We start from the raw sequence: 19983 nt of genomic DNA on the forward strand, positions 1-19983 counted from the left end.
AATGTTGTTTAATCCTTAATATTGTGTGACACTTTGTGAAAAAACAGTTGTTTTTAATTTAGGGACATTGTAATCAGCCCTGGTAACTATTTGCGTTCCAAGCCGGCATAGCACTTCCTGAAGTGACGCACCTCCGTTTGACGGTGACGCACTTCCGGCTGTCGGGCTTGGTTACCCATGTGCGCTTGCCATTGATGGGCATAGACCAGCACACAGCGACATAATGGATGCGCTACAGGAAAGGGAATCACGTGGACTCTTGCGCTCCATGACTCATTTTCAACACAGCTTGGAAGGCAGATATATTTGCGCTCCAGCTGATGACGTTCTTCACTCGGACAGCTTGTCCTATCAGAGCGCTCCATCCACGAAGGTCCCCAGCTCTTAAAGGGATACTTAAGTCAAAAATAAAAAATGATTTTTACTCACCTGGGGCATCCCTCAGCCCCCTGAAACTGTATGGTGCCCTCGCAGCCTCGCTCCGATCCACCTGTCCCCGCCGGCGGCTACTTCCGGGTTCGGCGACAGCCGCTGACAGGCTGGGAACGCAAGTCATTCTCCGCGTTCCCAGCCGCTATATCATCCTCTATGTTGCTATAGCGTATAACATATACGCTTTTGCTGCATAGAGGGTGATATAGCGGCTGGGAATGCGGAGAATCACTCACGTTCCCAGCCTGTCAGCGGCTGTCGCCGAACCCGGAAGTAGCCGCCGGCGGGGACAGGAGGATCGGAGCGAGGCTGCGAGGGCACCATACAGCTTCAGGGGGCTGAGGGATGCCCCAGGTGAGTAAAAATCATTTTTTATTTTTGACTTAAGTATCCCTTTAAGCACCTCCTTTTCTTATGATACACTGCTACTGAGGAAGTGGTTATCTTTAACCACGACACGTGTGGAGCGTCTGGCAGTCATCTGAATGCTGCTATCAATTCCAGGACCCTCCAGTATCGGTATATGTATGCTACAACCCCATAAATAACTTTTTGAATTGCATTACTGATCCCTATATGCACTGTTCATGCACTTTTACCTGAACACTCATGTTCTTTGAGCATTATATCTATCCTTATTTCTTAGCACTTTGGTCACTGTAGGGCTTATTACTGTAGCATGTCATTTTCAGGTCTTGACCCGGGTCTGGAATTGCCTTACATTGGGCTCAAGCATTGAACCCAATTTTTGACAATTTAAGCAGTTACAGGGCTGATTGTTTACATAGGTGGTGAGACACTTATTGATCATTGGTCCGCAATTGATGTATTGTGGTGAGTTGCTGCTTGTTAGCTGTAACTTTTTAAATTATTTTATGTGTTCTTTGCATGGTGTCCAATAAAGATTGTTTACATTTGGAATGGTGGTGCAGCCTGTATTTCCAAGACCTCTTTTTTCTTTTTTATGGTTAAGGTATGATGCTTTTTGTCCTGGTAGCTGCACACCAGTACTATTGAGGAGTGCGGATTATTTCTATTGCATATCAATCCCAGTCACACAGTGACCAATTGGGCAAAGTTTGAGAACCCTTCCATTAACAGTGTAAGAATGGCTGCAGTTTACATTTTCCCAGTGAATGTTGTATTTGTCTCCGCCCACTTTTTGGTTATGGGGATAAAAAGTATCCTATATGTTATTTCAGGTAATGTACTATGTGTGTGCCAAATTTCATTCAAATTCCTTCAGCCATTTTTACGTGATCGAGTAACAAATATCCGCACTTCCCCTTTTATAATATTAGTAGGATATGCTGCATTTTATATATGAACTGCATTTTCTATATGGGCTAATGTGCTTCATTTTCTGTATGGGCTAATGTGCTGCAATTCATATATAGGCTGCTGTTTCTATATGGATTAACCTGCTTATTTTCTATATGGGCCAACATGCTGCATTTTATTAATGGACTGCATTTTGTATATGGGCCAATGTGCTGCATTTTATATATGGACTGCATTTTCTACATGGGCTAACGTGCTGCATTTTCCATCTGGGCTAAAGTGCTGCATTTTCCATATTATTATTATTATTTTATTATTTAGTATTTATATAGCGCCGACATATTACACAGCGCTGTACATTGTATATACCGGTATTTCCCCAAGCCTCCATGGCAACACTACGGGTACTAGCCCCGCCCCTATTACCCCATAGGACAGAATAACTATAAGTGTTCACCTGACCCCCCCGCGGGTGTCTTTTTTTCCTTGTCTCACCTCATAGGACGGATTGCAGGTTTCATACTGCACAACATTTTCATTTTTCCTCCCTTACTGGCTGCATCATGTAGCCCTCGCTCAGGTTGCCTCCCCTGTAGCAAGGCTGTCTTTACCACACTCTAAAGGAGCGTTATGGCAGCGACCCCGTTCTGCTGTGTCTTGGGGGTCCTTTATATGCTTATCTCCTTGGATGGCACTAACAGTGTTGGGAGCGGTATCTGCGTGCATATTGGTTGCTTACCATGCTAAATGCGTGGTTTTGGGCGGGCATCCTTCACTACTTTTGCTTCTCTACCTTTCCCTAATGGCGCTGGAGGCATCTATGGCGTGCGCTCCACTCGCCGGCTGGGGTGGTGGAACGCACCGCAAAACCGGAAGTTCGGGTTGCCGGCATCGTGATTGGCTGGGGAGCGGTGGAGCGCACTACCTCGCCGGAAGTTCAGGGTTCTGACACCAGAGGTGCGTCGCACGCTAGGGGCAATGCGTAAGGCGCTTTCTATGACGCGCATTCCTCTATTTAGGGCCAGCAGTCTCTTCTCTCTGGTGGCTGCTGAAGAGAGAGGACAGGCGAGGAGTTGTCTACACCCTTGATTACTTTTGGCACAGGTGCTTTGTATGGCATTATTCTTGTGGAGGATGCGCGCTGCGCAGTATCCTAAATGCATTTTGTTGATACCTTGCTTTTTCTCTATCTTTCTAGCTTGCTACTGCTTTTCAGTAGCCTCTATGGATGCCCATAGGCCACACACAGACCAGCGCTACCATAGGTAAGGGAGTCAATGGTAAGTTTTAAAGGGACATACTTAAGGAGTGCTAATACTGGCTTTTATTTTTTTCGTGCCAGCTCCAGATCACAGCACAAGAGGAGGTCCTCCCGATCCCCGAAGAGGCGCCCTTCCAGGGAGAGGTCCGCCTCAAGAGAAAGAGCGCGGAAGAGAGCGGCTAAAGATGAATCGCACAAAAAAGCAAGACCAAGATCAAAATCGCCGCAGCGCCCACATAAGGGTCAATTATGTTGGGCTTGTGCTCAGCCTGTAATCCCGGGTAAACTAGTTTGTTCGGCCTGCTTTATTGACCTAGGAAAGGATCAAGTTCAGGAGCCAGTGGATGTAACCGACATGATTCAAAAGGCAGTGCAAGATTCAATGCAGACTTTCTTAGCAAGCATGCCGGCTCATTCTACTCCTCAATCTGTTCCTCAAGAATTGCCCTCGACTTCCTTAGCAACTACGGCACAGGAAGATTATGAATTAGGATTCGATTTTGCCCTTGTGGAACCCTTTATCAAAGCGGTCAGGGAAGCGATCGAATGGGAAGAGTCGGATGAGGAAGAGCAAGGGGATTCAAAAAAGAAATCCAAGAAACAGTACTACAAACATTTAACAAAAACAAAGTTAACATTCCCAGTTATGGACGAGATACAAGCTATTATGGATGATGAGTGGCAGAGACTTGAGAAGAAGCCTCCATTAGCCAATAGGTTCTCTAAACTATATCCTATCCCAGAGAAGCAAGGAAAGCCATTAGACAATGCACCCACGGTGGATGCGTCTGTAATTCGCTTGGCGAAACATGTTACGCTACCATTGGAAGATTCCATCTCGTTTAAGGACACGTTGGAGAGGAAGTTAGATTTTGACCTCAAGAAAATATATATGACGTCTGGGAGTGCATGCAAGCCTGCCATTGCACTTACGTCAGTGGCCAAAGCTATCAGATTCTGGACTGAAAATATTGAGAGAGGAATTAGAGAAGAGGCAGATAAGGAGGCCCTTATTTCAGCTTTGGAAGACTTGAAGATTTCGGGAGATTTTATTGGAGAGGCAGCGATCGATATACTAAGATCCTCGGCAAGGTCAATGCTTTACTCTGTCACGGGCAAAAGAGCCTTATGGCTCAAATCTTGGTCGGCAGATCCGTCATCACGATTATTATGGTGCAAGATACCGTTTGATGGCAGATCATTATTTGGCGAGAGGATGGATAAAGCAATTAACAAGGTGTCCGGGGGTAAATCTGGACTGATCCCTCAGGACAGAAGGCTTAACAGGCAGTCTTCGGGTTCTCAGGCGCAATCCCAACCCTCTAGGTACCGTAATGCCAGGTCATATAAACCAGGAAGGGGGTTCAGAAGAAATTGGCAACAACCCCAGTCAACCTTCAATAGACAATCTAAACAGAAGGGAAATCTTTCTGGTCAACCCAACAAGAAGTCTTTTTGACGTTTACAAAATCCAGAAGTGTCCGGTGGGCTCAAGACTAAAGCTCTTTTCGCAGGTTTGGAGACAGCACATCAATTCCCCGTGGGTACTAAGGACGGTCTCGACCGGACACTTTTGGACATTCATAACGGAACCTCCAGAAAATCATTTCAGAAGAACAAAGATACCAGTCTGTCCAAAAAAACGGGAAATTCTGGAAACCTATCTTCAAGATCTCTTATCGAAGCAAGCAATTATTCAGATTTCAGACCAGGAAAAGAAACTCGGGTTCTACTCGACACTGTTCTTTGTCCAAAAGAAGTCAGGGGATTGGAGACCAGTCTTGGATCTAAAACTTCTGAACTCCTTTATTCTCCTAGACAAGTTCAAGATGGAGTCTCTTCAGACCATAATATCGGTTGTAAAACAAAACGACTACTTGCTGTCAATCGATTTAGAGGACGCTTATTTACACGTTCCTATCCAAGCTTCCTTTCAAAAATATCTTCGATTCTGCATAGGAAATCGTCATTACCAGTTCATCTGCCTGCCTTTTGGGATTTGCACGGCACCCCGAACATTTACCAAGCTTCTAGTAGAGGTGATATCTGTTCTAAGACTGCAGGGATTAAGAGTCCACCACTACCTCGACGATGTACTACTTCTGTCAGATTCGAAACAGCAAATATTGACACAACGAACAGTTCTCATAGATACTCTGGAACACTTCGGATGGCTAATAAACTACCGAAAAAGTCAACTTCAACCAACAAAAGACATGATCTACCTAGGAGCCCGGTTTCTCACAGACCAGAACGCCGTGTGCCTCCCGCTAGAAAAAATCCCAACAGTCAAACAAAGGATCCTTCAGCTTTTATTATCAACGCACATACAAGCAAGGTACTGCCTCAGAGTTTTAGGAACAATGGCATCCACCATTCCCATGGTCCCATGGGCCCATTGGAACATAAGACCACTACAACAAGGATTCCTAAAACAATGGAATGGAGAGGACCTCCATCAGTCAATTGTAGTGACAGCAGACATGAAGAAGAACTTAGGCTGGTGGCTCACAGAAGAAAATCTGCAACGCCAGACTCCGCTATATCCGGCTCATCCAGTAGTTATATCAACAGATGCAAGCTTAACTGGATGGGGCGCAACATGTGGCAAACTCACGGCACAGGGACAATGGCCAGTCTTTATGAGGAATTGGTCAGCCAATCGGCTGGAACTCAGAGCGGCTTACTGTGCTCTTCGCCATTTTCACACAGTGATCAACAAGAAACCAGTCTTATTGCGAATGGACAATGCAACAGCAGTATCCTATGTGAGGCATCAGGGGGGCACTCGCAGTCAAGCTCTCCTAGACGAGGCGGGACTCATATTCAGCTTTGCGATGAGAAATCTGACATCTCTTTCAGCGATCCACATACCAGGGATAACCAATACAGTCCCAGACTACTTGAGCAGGAGTCAAATCTCGAACAACGAGTGGAGCCTCAACGACGAGACCTTCCAGATGATTTGCAGTCATTGGGAGGTTCCCGAGCTAGATTTGATGGCGACACTAGCCAACAGGAAATGTCGCAGATTTTTCAGTCGCTTCCAGGACAGGAACGCGGAGGGCACAGATGCACTAACGGCACCATGGAGATTCCAAGTGGCATACGTCTTTCCTCCAGTCCCACTCATCCTACGTTTGCTCCTGAGATTGAGGGAAGAACAGGTAACCCTCTTAGCAGTACTACCTTACTGGCCAAAGAGGCCCTGGTTCCCTATTCTTCTTCAGATGGCGACGGATGCACCCCTTCACCTTCCATGCGGTGCGACTCTCCTCTCTCAGGGACCAGTGTGCCACCCCAATCCATCACGATTGAGATTGACGGCTTGGAGATTGAGAGGGGGAAGCTAAGAGAAGTTGGTTGCGAGGAGTCAGTAATATCGACATTGCTTCAAGCAAGGAAGAATTCTACAAACACCACTTACCAGAGGATCTGGAAAGTTTATTTACTTCATGCTATTTCTCACAGTTTCAATCCACTACAGCCGTTAATTCATCAGGTCCTGTCCTTCCTCCAATCCGGAGTAGATAAAGGCCTTAGTTATAATTCAATTAAAGTCCAAATCTCTGCCATCTCCGCATTAACTAGTCAAAAATGGGCATTCCATCCTCTTGTGAAACAGTTCATGTCAGCAATCTTTAAACTTCGCCCTCCGATAAAGCCTATATTTGCGGTCTGGGATTTGCCATTAGTACTGGACTTCCTTGCTAAGTCACCATTTGAACCAATAGAGGATTGTTCTTTGACTAATCTAACGTTGAAAACAGTCTTTCTGGCGGCAATATCCTCTGCACGGAGGGTTTCGGAGCTACAAGCCTTGAGCCATGCTGAGCCCTACCTAGTGTTCTTTCCCGATAGGGTGCAGATAAGGCCAGTACAGGGGTTTATTCCCAAAGTTCCTTCCTCTTACCATGTGAACCAGGAATGGTCTCTGCCGAACTTTACGGAACAGGGATCATCAAAGCTTCATTCATTGGACGTGTCTAGGTCTCTGAAGGCCTATATCTCAGCAACCAAGGACATAAGAAAGTCTGATAGACTCTTTATAGTTTGCTCAGGCTATAGAAGAGGTGAAGCTGCGGCCACCCGAACAATAGCGGCCTGGCTGGTCCGAATTATTCAGAGTGCCTACAGGGAGGCCAATCTTGAGCCACCGAGGGAGATCAGAGCACATTCCACCAGGGGAGTGGCAGCCTCTTGGGCGGCTCAGGCAAAGGTCTCACCCGAGAAGATATGCCAGGCAGCTAATTGGACTTCTATAAATACTTTCATGAAACACTATCATGTAGATGTTACCACCAACACTTCCTTGGAATTTGGAAGAGCTGTAATATCTTCCAGTTCCTCTATATAATTTTGTTAAAATAAAATATAGTTTGATTCACCTGCAAATATTGTCCCTCCCTCTTATTGTGGCTAGTTAAATCCCGTAGTGTTGCCATGGAGGCTTGGGGAAAGCGGAAAATTGTATACTTACCTTTCGGTAATTTTCCTTTCCCCAAGCATCCATGGCAACGCAGCGGCCCACCCTCTTTCGGTGAGATACTAGTTACAAGACACCTGCGGGGGGGTCAGGTGAACACTTATAGTTATTCTGTCCTGTGGGGTAATAGGGGCGGGGCTAGTACCCGTAGTGTTGCCATGGATGCTTGGGGAAAGGAAAATTACCGAAAGGTAAGTATACAATTTTCCGCTATATTGTCTTGTCACTAACTGTCCCTCAAAGGAGCTCACAATCTAATCCCTACCATTGCCATATGTCTATATTATGTAGTGCGTCTAGGGACAATTTTTAGGGGGAGCCAATTAACTTATCCGTATGTTTTTGGAATGTGGGAGGAAACCGGAGTGCCCGGAGGAAACCCACGCAGACACGGAGAGAACATACAAACTCTTTGCAGATAGTGCCCTGGCTGGGATTCGAACCAGGGACCCAGCGCTGCAAGGCGAGAGAGCTAACCACTACGCCACCGTGCTGCCCATATGGGCTAAAGTGCTGCATTTTCTATATGGGCTAAAGTGCTGCATTTTCTACATGGGCTAAAGTGCTGCATTTTCTACATGGGCTAAAGTTCTGCATTTTCTACATGGGCTAACGTGCTGCATTTTATTAATGGACTGCATTTTCTACATCGGCTAACAAGCTGCATTTTCCATATGGGCTAAAGTGCTGCATTTTCTATATGGGCTAAACGTGCTGCATTTTCCATATGGGCTAAACGTGCTGCATTTTATATATGGACTGCATTCGGAGCAGTGCTTTTCAGCGCTGCTAGATGTGGGCGCAGCCGGCGCCACCATAGACTATTATAGGAATCACATCACACAGCGCTCAGTGAGTAACGTTGGGGCCGTCAAAAGACGGAGCTGAAGTTGCTTAAAAAACACAATAATTCGGCCTCCAGCAATCGCTGGAAGCCAAATTATATCATCCCCCCCCCCCTATCCATGGCGGCCTGGAGGGGGAATAGTAATTAACATGGCCTGGACTTGTGCAGAAGCAGGATCAGCCATGTACTGGCTGTGTCCTGCGCCCAAGTCTACCGGCGCAGATTTCACATGTATGCACTGCATTTTCTATACTGGCTAACATGCTGCATTTTCTGACATGTGAGATGGGCCCCTGTATTGGGGGAGGGGGGTGGTTAGAAGCTGTGCCCCCACAGCTCTGGAACCCCCTGCAGTCACTGGGGCTGCTCTCTGTGGTTACACCTCTGGTGAACAGTGTGTCCTTTAGCCTTTGCCATAAACAAACACTAGTAACAGAGTATGGTATAGATATTGTGGGGACTGCTTGAGTGTCCTGAACGTAACTGCACAACACTTATAAAGCATATACAGTATATTAGAATCTTGCTGCTTAAATACATTGTTCAAGTAGTCTGAAGTGTGTGTCCAGGTGCCCCAAATGTTCCTGGCATTCCCTTCAGCCATTGCACACTTTAGATCAGCATTGTCTGACAGTTATCTTCTATTGTTCTTCCTACACCTCCAGCTCACCCCTTTTCCCCTTCCCTTTCCGTACAACTGAACAGGCTGCTCAGCAGATAGCCCGCTAGCCTGTCTATACAGAAATCATTCCTAAATTACCACAAAACAAGTGCACTTACCAGATTCTATCAGACCTTAATTACAGGGTCTGAAACAGGGCATCATACGACCAGTGGCCAATATCTTCCCAGCTGGTCTTCTAATTACTGGGCTAAGATGTCCACGCTCACTCAAATAGTAGTACCCACGGTGGTTGCATGCAAAGAATATTTGAGAACTCATCTAAGCAAATCTCTCTTAAAAGCATTTATTTCAGTAAAACTCCCAATAAAGCATTTATTTCAATAAAACTCTACCCGACCGGTTTCACTGTTAAAGGGAAGGTTCAAGCAAAATAAAAAAATGAGTTTCATTTACCTGGGGCTTCTCCCAGCCCCATGCAGCCATCCTGTGCCCTCGTAGTCACTCACTGCTGCTCCAGTCCCCCCCTGGCAGCTTGGCGACCTCGGAGGTCGGCGGGACGCATTGCGTACATTTTTACGCATTCCCGCTAGTGCAGGAACATTAACACATACATTTTTACGCGTTACTGGTTCAATGCGTACATTTTTACGCAATGAACCAGTAATGCGTAAAAATTTATGTGTTAATGTTCCTGCACTAGCGGGAATGCGTAAAAATGTACGCAATGCGTCCCGCCGACCTCCGAGGTCGCCAAGCTGCCAGGGGGGGGGGGGACTGGAGCAGCAGTGAGTGACTACGAGGGCACAGGATGGCTGCATGGGGCTGGGAGAAGCCCCAGGTAAGTGAAACTCATTTTTTTATTTTGGTTGGACATTTCCTTTAAGTTTCATCAGGGGCTAACAGAGCAAACGGCTGAAACGGCATATTTATACCTTCTAAAACTCATGCCGGTCGGGTGAGGCGGACATTTGGCTGAATGGCGTCCTGTGAGTTTATATGCTGTATATCGTTTTGGGTCCCTGTCACAAGGGCCCTGATGTGAGTGATTGTTCATTAATGTTTATTGGGAGTTTTATTGAAATAAATGCTTTTAAGAGAGATACGCTTAGATGAGTTCTCATATATTCTTTGCATGCAACCACCGTGGGTACTACTATTTGAGTGAGCGTGGACATCTTAGCCCAGTAATTAGAAGACTAGCTGGGAAGATACTGGCCGCTGGTCGTATGATGCCCTGTTTCACAACCTGTAATTAAGGTCTGATAGAATCTGGTAAGCGCACTTGTTTTGTGGTGCAATATTGGTGGAGGAATTTGAGACTAGCGCCGAAGTTCTACATCTTATTTATTGGAAGGACATTGAACTGGAGTGTTTTGAACTGTGGCAGCTTATCTCAATGAGAATTTTCTAACTGTTCCGAGTTTATTTATATGATTGCGCTGATATAGTTTATATATTCCTAAATAACCACCTTGAACTAATGTTTTTATGTGAATGGAGTAATTCATATTTTAATATCAATCAACATTTATAACAGTATTTAACAGTATTTATAAATTAAATGTACTGTTTCCATAACTCCACAGGCCTTTGTCGAATAAGTTCTGGATCGGTGGGATCAAGGAGGATTGAGAAGACTCTGAACTCTCCAGAGGCTTCCCACTACTGAGGTAAGTATTCAATTATCTTTTTTCACTTCAGGTACCCTTGAAAGGATACATGAGGTGACATGATGAGATACAGTGACTTGCAAAAGTATTTGACCCCCTTGAAGTTTTCCACATTTTGTCACATTACTGCCAGAAACATGAATCAATTTTATTGGAATTTCACATGAAAGACCAATACAAAGTACTGTACACGTGAGAAGTGGAATGAAAATCCTATATGATTCCAAACATTTTTTACAAAAAAATAACTGCAAAGTGGGGTGTGGGCGTAATTATTCAGCCCCTTTTGGTCTGAGTGCAGTCAGTTGCCCATAGACATTGCCTGATGAATGCTAATGACTAAATAGAGTGCACCTGTGTGTAATCTAATGTCAGTACAAATACAGCTGCTCTGTGACGGGCTCAGAGGTTGTCTAAGAGAATCTTGGGAGCAACAACACCATGAAGTCCAAAGAACACACCAGACAGGTCAGGGATAAGGTTATTGCGAAATTTAAAGCAAGCTTAGGCTACAAAATGATTTCCAAAGCCTTGAACATTCCACGGAGCACTGTTCAAGCGATCATTCAGAAATGGAAGGAGTATGGCACAACTGTAAACCTACCAAGATAAGGCCGTCCACCTAAACTCACAGGCCAAACAAGGAGAGCGCTGATCAGAAATGCAATCAAGAGGCCCATGGTGACTCTGGACGAGCTGCAGAGATCTACAGCTCAGGTGGGGGAATCTGTCCATAGGACAACTATTAGTCGTGCACTGCACACAGTTGGCCTTTAGGGAAGAGTGGCAAGAAGAAAGCCATTGTTAACAGAAAAGCATAAGAAGTCCCGTTTGCAGTTTGCCACAAGCCATGTAGGGGACACAACAAACATGTGGAAGAAGGCTCTCTGGTCAGATGAGACCAAAATGGAACTTTTTTCTCCAAAATGCAAAACGCTATGTGTGGCGGAAAACTAACACTGCACATCACTCTGAACACACCATCCTCACTGTCAAATATGATGGTGGCAGCATCATGCTCTGGGGGTGCTTCTCTTCAGCAGGGACAGGGAAGCTGGTCAGAGTTAATGGGAAGATGGATGGAGCCAAATACAGGGAAATCATGGAAGAAAACCTCTTGGAGTCTGCAAAAGACTTGAGACTGGGGTGGAGGTTTACCTTCCAGCAGGACAACGACCCTAAACTTCAAGCCAGGGCAACAATGGAATGGTTTAAAACAAAACATATCCATGTGTTAGAATGGCCCAGCCAAAGTCCAGATCTAAATCCAATCGAGAATCTGTAGCAAGATCTGAAAACTGCTGTTCACAAACGCTGTCCATCTAATCTGACTGAGCTGGAGCTGTTTTGCAAAGAAGAATGGGCAAGGATTTCAGTCTCTAGATGTGCAAAGCTGGTAGAGACATACCCGAAAAGACTGGCAGCTGTAATTGCAGCAAAAGGTGGTTCTACAAAGTATTGACTCAAGGGGCTGAATAATTATGCACACCCCACTTTGCAGTTATTTATTTGTAAAAAATGTTTGGAATCATGTATGACTTTCGTTCCACTTCTCACGTGTACACTACTTTGTAATGGTCTTTCATGTGGAATTCCAATAAAATTGAATCATGTTTGTGGCAGTAATGTGACAAAATGTGGAAAACTTCAAGGGGGCCAAATACTTTTGCAAGCCAAGGTAGACATGTCTATGTACAGCGCCAAATATACAAATAACTATGCTGTGTTCCTTTTTTTCTTTCCCTGCCTGAAAGAGTTAATCAGGAATGCAAGTGACTGGCCTGGGACTGGATGGGACCACAGCGTAACCCTCAGTGATAAGGAATTACAGCCATAATACAGAAAATGGCTTCTGAGAGCAGAAAATAGATTAAAAAGGGTCAACAGTTCATAGACTTTAGCTCTGGCATACTTCAATGAAGGGTTATTGAGCAGAGACAATGAAACAGTAAAAACTTAAAAAGTAGATTTAAATATAAAATAAAACTTCTGCCGCTGAGGGAGTCATCAGATACTTACTTTGCCCATGCGCTGCAGCTACAAACTTCTTCTTGTTCTTGTGTTCCATCTCACATTAAGAGTGCTTCCTAGGGGACGCTCTTGCTGTGAGATGGAACACAAGAACAGGAAGAAGATTGTAGCTGCAGCGCATGGAGCATGGCCGAAGTGAGTATCTAATGACTGCTGAGCAGCTGCTGCTGCTTCCCCCCTGAGCCTGACTACCTATACAGAGGCATCTAATACTGACTATCTATACAGAGGCATCTAGTACTGACTATCTATACTGAGGCATCTAATCCTGACTATTTATACAGAGGCATCTAATCCTGACTATCTATACCACGTGTCAAACTCTGGCCCGTGGGCCAAATTTGGCTCGCAGCGCCAGAAAACTTGGCCCGCAAGTGCTTTCCTGATTTTACATTGATTTTGGCCCGTGGCCATGCTCCCGGCTCCGCCCCCTCCCACAGTAAGTTTGCATTGCCCTCCTTCCTTGTATGAGTGATAGAGCGTGATTATGCTCAGACACTCGCTTGCTCCGCCTAACTAATGACATGAGGGGTTTTACTTCCTGGCCGCCGCTCCATTACCTCCAGGAGTCGGCAACCCGTCCTGCACAGAAGTCCATTCCCCTGATGCTCTTCACATGCCCGGCGCCATGGCATGCAGCAGTGATGTGAACACAGCAGGGCGGCTCCCCCAGTAACATCGCGTATACAGGAAGTACTTCCTGTATACGCGCCATCTATGTCGGAGCCGCTCTGCTGTGTTCACATCACTGCTTCATGCCATGGCGCTGGGCATGCGAAGAGCATCAGGGGAGTGGCAGGCTGGCTACCTACAGGGGACAGCTACCTATCTAATCTATACTGGGGGACAGCTACCTCATCTATACAGGGGAAAGCTACCTATCTAATCTTTACTGGGGGACAGCTATCTATCTAATCTATACTGTGTACAGCCAGGGCCGGATTATCAACCAGGCAACAAAAGCATTTGCTTGGGGCCCCATTCAGAGTCAAAGGGGCCCCATCAGCACATAAACCAGCCCTCGCCATTATGTCAGCGGTGGCTGGAAGGTATAATGGTTAAAGGGACTCTGAGCAGTGTAGTAACTATGGAAAGATGCATATCATTTTAAAGCTCTCTTTCTCCTCTTTCCAATGATATATAAACCACCGCCCTATGCCTTTTAGTTTTCGCTATTTTCGCGATCGAAAGCGTGACCACGGCAATTTTGATCGCGAAAATAGCGAAAACTAAAAGGCGTAGGGTGGCATTTTATCTATCAATGGAAAGAGGAGAAAGAGCTTCAAAATGATATGCATCTTTCCATAGTTACATTGTATTACACAGGACGACTTTTCTCCAAAGTCGGCAGCTCGATTCAGCACAAAGCAATTAAATATAAGGAACCCAGGGGGATATAATTACAAACATCATGCTGGTAGGTGTGAGGATGTAATTAATTAGTTGTGGGTCTGCTTAAAGGCATACCCACAGGCACTGCTCGGAGTCCCTTTAAGGGCTCTGCCTCTGACACAGGAGACCAGGATTCGAATCTCGGCTCTGCCTGTTCAGTAAGCCAGCACCTATTCAGTAGGAGACCTTAGGCAAGTCTCTCTAACACTGCTACTGCCTATAAGGCGCGTCCTAGTGGCTGCAGCTCTGGCGCTTTGAGTCCGCCAGGAGAAAAGCGCGATATAAATGTTATTTGTCTTGTCTTGTTAAATGATGTCGTGCGCTGCTGATTGTATTCAGAGCCAGGCTCTCCTCCTAAGTCCCCCTCCTGCTACTGTGCACTCTGCCGCTGCCCACTCCTCCCCCCTTCCCACAGAGAACCACAGGTGCAGCAAGAATGATAGCAGCAGATGGCAAACCCTCACTCACCTATCCATGATGCAAGCGATAGAGATCCCGTCATCTGAAACCCATCTGTCTCTTCTACAGTGCAGCCGCTCGCTCTGAACTTCCTGATTCTCAGATCAGACAGGAAGTAGGAAATAGTAATAGTAGTAGTAACAGAGTGGCAGCACTCTAGAGGAGACAGATGGGCTCCGGATGACGGGACCTCTATTGCTTTGATCGCAATAGGTGAATATGAGTCATCTGGTGCTGTCAATCGCCCCTGCTGCGGCTGCCTTCTCTGCTGGACTATCGTATTCACTGGGATGGAGGCTGCATGGTGGCTGTCTAGTTTGGGAGGAAATCGGTTGTTCGGTGGTGGGGGTGGTTATGTAATTCTGTCTGGGGAACGGAGTCCGGTTTGGCGGTGTCCAGAGATTTCTGCTATTGCCAGGCTGGAGATGCAGGGGAAAAGTGCTGCTGCGGTGATATCTGGCGCCCTCTTCACAGGGGTGCCCCAGCCCCTGAGTGCAAATGTCCCAGCCATTCATCTCTCACTCTGCATTTTGCCGCTGCTATTTCCTGCTTGTGCACCCACAGAGGAAAGCGGGCTGTTGCCCATAGCAACCAGTAGCTCGGCTGCCCCGGTGTGTGCGGCATGTTGCTGTGCAGCTGCATCTTCTGCTTCTATTACAACATGATGGGGGGCCCAAATCAGTTACTTTGCTTAGGGCCCCATTTAGCCTTAATCCGGCTCTGTGTACAGCTGCCTATCTATCTAATCTATACAGGGGACAGCTACCTATCTAATCTATACTGGGGGACAGCTGCCTATCTATCTAATCTATACAGGGGACAGCTACCTATCTAATCTATAATGGGGGACAGCTGCCTATCTATCTAATCTATACAGGGGACAGCTACCTATCTAATCTATACAGGAGACAGCTACCTATCTAGTCTGTACTGGGGACACCTGCCTATCTAATCTATACAAGGGGCAGCTGCCTATCTAATCTATACAGGGGGCAGCTGCCTATCTATCTATAAAGGGGACAGCTGCCTATCTAATCTATACTGGGCGCAGCTACCTAGCTAATCTATACAGGGGACAGCTACCTATCTACTCTATACAGGGGACAGCTACCTATCTACTCTATACAGGGGACAGCTGCCTATCTAATCTATACTGGGGACAGCTACCTATCTAATCTATACAGGGGGCAGCTACCTATCTAATCTATACTGGGGGCAGCTGCCCATCTAATCTATACTGGGGGGCAGCTGCCTATCTAATCTATACTGGGGGACAGCTACCTATCTAATCTATAAAGGGGACAGCTGCTTATCTAATCTATACAGGGGACAGCTACCTATCTAATCTATACAGGGGTCAGCTGCCTATCTAATCTATACAGGGGACAGCTACCTATCTAATCTATACAGGGGGCAGCTGCCTATCTAGTCTATAAAGGGGACAGCTGCTTATCTAATCTAACAGGGGATAGCTACCTATCTACTCTATACAGGGCCAGGAACAGCTACCTATCTACTCTGTACAAGGGACAGCTACCTATCTAATCTATACAGGGGACAGCTGCCTATCTAGTCTATAAAGGGGACAGCTGCCTATCTAATCTATACAGGGGACAGCTACCTATCTAATCTAACAGGGGATAGCTACCTATCTACTCTATACAGGGGACAGCTACCTATCTACTCTATACAAGGGACAGCTACCTATCTAATCTATACAGGGGACAGCTGCCTATCTAATCTATACATGGGCCAGCTGCCTATCTAATTTATACAGAGGACAGCTACCTATCTAATCTATACTGGGGGACAGCTACCTATCTAATCTAACAGGGGACAGCTACCTATCTACTCTATACAGGGCCAGGAACAGCTACCTATCTAATCTATACAGGGGACAGCTGCCTATCTAATCTATACAGGGGACAGCTGTCTATCTAATCTTTACAGGGGACAGCTGCCTATCTAATCTATACTGGGGGGCAGCTACCTAGCTAATCTATACTGGGGACAGCTACCTATCTAGTCTATACAGGGGACAGCTGCCTATCTAACCTATACTGGGGACAGCTACCTATCTAACCTATAGAGAGGGCAGCTACCTATCTAACCTATAGAGAGGGCAGCTACCTATCTAACCTATACAGAGGTCAGCTACCTATCTACTCTATACAGGGGACAACTACCTATCTAATCTATACTGGGGACAGCTGCCTATCTAATCTATACAGGGGACACCTGCCTATCTAATCTGTACTGGGGACACCTGCCTATCTAATCTATACAGGGGACAGCTGCCTATCTAATCTATACAGGGGGCAGCTGCCTATCTAATCTATACAGGGGACAGCTGCCTATCTAATCCATACTGGGGGTGCAGCTACCTATCTAATCTATACAGGGGACAGCTACCTATCTAATCTATAATGGGGGCAGCTGCCTATCTATATAATCTATACAGGGGACAGCTCCCTATCTAATCTATACTGGGGACAGCTACCTATCTAATCTATACAGGGGACAGCTACCTATCTAATCTATACAGGGGACAGCTACCTATTTAATCTATACTGGGGACAGCTGCTTATCTAATCTATACAGGGGACAGCTACCTATCTAATCTGTACTGGGGACACCTGCCTATCTAATCTATACAGGAGACAGCTGCCTATCTAATCTATACAGGGGGCAGCTGCCTATCTAATCTATACAGGGGACAGCTACCTAGCTAATCTATACTGGGGACAGCTGCCTATCTAATCTATACTGGGGACAGCTACCTATCTAATCTATACAGGGGACAGCTACCTATCTAATCTATACAGGGGACAGATGCCTATCTAATCTATACTGGGGGACAGCTGCTTATCTAATCTATACTGGGGGCAGCTACCTAGCTAATCTATACTGAGGACAGCTACCTATCTAATCTATACAGGGGACAGCTACCTATCTACTCTATACAGGGGACAGCTGCCTATCTAATCTATAAAGGGGACAGCTGCCTATCTAATCTATACTGGGGGCAGCTACCTAGCTAATCTATACTGGGGACAGCTACCTATCTAATCTATACGGGGACAGCTGCCTATCTAATCTATAAAGGGGACAGCTGCCTATCTAATCTATACTGGGGACAGCTACCTATCTAATCTATACTGGGGACAGCTACCTATCTAATCTATACTGGGGGCAGCTGCCCATCTAATCTATACTGGGGGGCAGCTGCCTATCTAATCTATACTGGGGGACAGCTACCTATCTAATCTATAAAGGGGACAGCTGCTTATCTAATCTATACAGGGGACAGCTACCTATCTAATCTATACAGGGGGCAGCTGCCTATCTAGTCTATACAGGGGACAGCTACCTATCTAATCTATACAGGGGGCAGCTGCCTATCTAGTCTATAAAGGGGACAGCTGCTTATCTAATCTATACAGGGGACAGCTACCTATCTAATCTAACAGGGGATAGCTACCTATCTACTCTATACAGGGGACAGCTACCTATCTACTCTATACAAGGGACAGCTACCTATCTAATCTATACTGGGCACAGCTACCTATCTAATTTATACTGGGGGACAGCTACCTATCTAATCTAACAGGGGACAGCTACCTATCTACTCTATACAGGGGACAGCTACCTATCTACTCTATACAAGGGACAGCTACCTATCTAATCTATACAGGGGACAGCTGCCTATCTAATCTATACATGGGCCACCTGCCTATCTAATTTATACAGAGGACAGCTACCTATCTAATCTATACTGGGGGACAGCTACCTATCTAATCTAACAGGGGACAGCTACCTATCTACTCTATACAGGGCCAGGAACAGCTACCTATCTTCTCTGTACAAGGGACAGCTACCTATCTAATCTATACAGGGGACAGCTGCCTATCTAATCTATACAGGGGACAGCTGTCTATCTAATCTTTACAGGGGACAGCTGCCTATCTAATCTATACTGGGGGGCAGCTACCTAGCTAATCTATACTGGGGACAGCTACCTATCTAGTCTATACAGGGGACAGCTGCCTATCTAACCTATACTGGGGACAGCTACCTATCTAACCTATACAGAGGGCTGCTACCTATCTAACCTATACAGAGGTCAGCTACCTATCTACTCTATACAGGGGACAGCTACCTATCTAATCTATACTGGGGACAGCTGCCTATCTAATCTGTACAGGGGACACCTGCCTATCTAATCTGTACTGGGGACACCTGCCTATCTAATCTATACAGGGGACAGCTGCCTATCTAATCTATACAGGGGACAGCTGCCTATCTAATCTATACAGGGGACAGCTGCCTATCTAATGTATACTGGGGGTGCAGCTACCTATCTAATCTATACAGGGGACAGCTACCTATCTAATCTATAATGGGGGACAGCTGCCTATCTATCTAATCTATACAGGGGACAGCTCCCTATCTAATCTATACTGGGGACAGCTACCTATCTAATCTATACAGGGGACAGCTACCTATTTAATCTATACTGGGGACAGCTGCTTATCTAATCTATACAGGGGACAGCTACCTATCTAATCTGTACTGGGGACACCTGCCTCTCTAATCTATACAGGAGACAGCTGCCTATCTAATCTATACAGGGGGCAGCTGCCTATGTAATCTATACTGGGGGACAGCTACCTAGCTAATCTATACTGGAGACAGCTACCTATCTAATCTATAATGGGGACAGCTGCCTATCTATCTAATCTATACAGGGGACAGCTACCTATCTAATCTATACTGGGGCAGCTACCTATCTAATCTATACAGGGGACAGCTACCTATTTAATCTATACTGGGGACAGCTGCCTATCTAATCTATACAGGGGACAGCTACCTATCTAATCTTTACTGGGGACACCTGCCTATCTAATCTATACAGGGGGCAGCTGCCTATGTAATCTATACAGGGGGCAGCTGCCTATCTAATCTATAAAGGGGACAGCTACCTATCTAATCTATACTGGGGGACAGCTACCTATCTAATCTATACAGGGGACAGCTACCTATCTACTTTATACAGGGGTCAGCTGCCTATCTAATCTATAAAGGGGACAGCTGCCTATCTAATCTATACTGGGGACAGCTACCTATCTAATCTATACAGGGGACAGATGCCTATCTAATCTATAAAGGGGACAGCTGCTTATCTAATCTATACTGGGGGCAGCTACCTAGCTAATCTATACTGAGGACAGCTACCTATCTAATCCATACAGGGGACAGCTGCCTATCTAATCTATAAAGGGGACAGCTGCCTATCTAATCTATACAGGGGACAGCTGTCTATCTAATCTTTACAGGGGACAGCTGCCTATCTAATCTATACTGGGGGGCAGCTACCTAGCTAATCAATACTGGGGACAGCTACCTATCTAGTCTATACAGGGGACAGTTGCCTATCTAACCTATACTGGGGACAGCTACCTATCTAACCTATACAGAGGGCTGCTACCTATCTAACCT

The 19983-nt window shown here is 45.9% G+C and overlaps 1 long non-coding RNA gene across 2 annotated transcripts in view; it reads left to right on the forward strand.

Moving 5' to 3' along the window:
• LOC137534025 (uncharacterized) overlaps positions 1-19983 on the forward strand; it is an 80482-nt gene that overhangs the window by 31448 nt on the left and 29051 nt on the right. For both annotated transcript variants that reach the window (XR_011024285.1, XR_011024284.1), the window contains exon 2: positions 10519-10602. This is a non-coding gene — a long non-coding RNA (uncharacterized lncRNA). The remainder of the gene's footprint in view (positions 1-10518; positions 10603-19983) is intronic.

Source organism: Hyperolius riggenbachi, chromosome 10, assembly GCF_040937935.1.
Source record: "Hyperolius riggenbachi isolate aHypRig1 chromosome 10, aHypRig1.pri, whole genome shotgun sequence".
NCBI classification, from domain to species: domain Eukaryota; kingdom Metazoa; phylum Chordata; class Amphibia; order Anura; family Hyperoliidae; genus Hyperolius; species Hyperolius riggenbachi.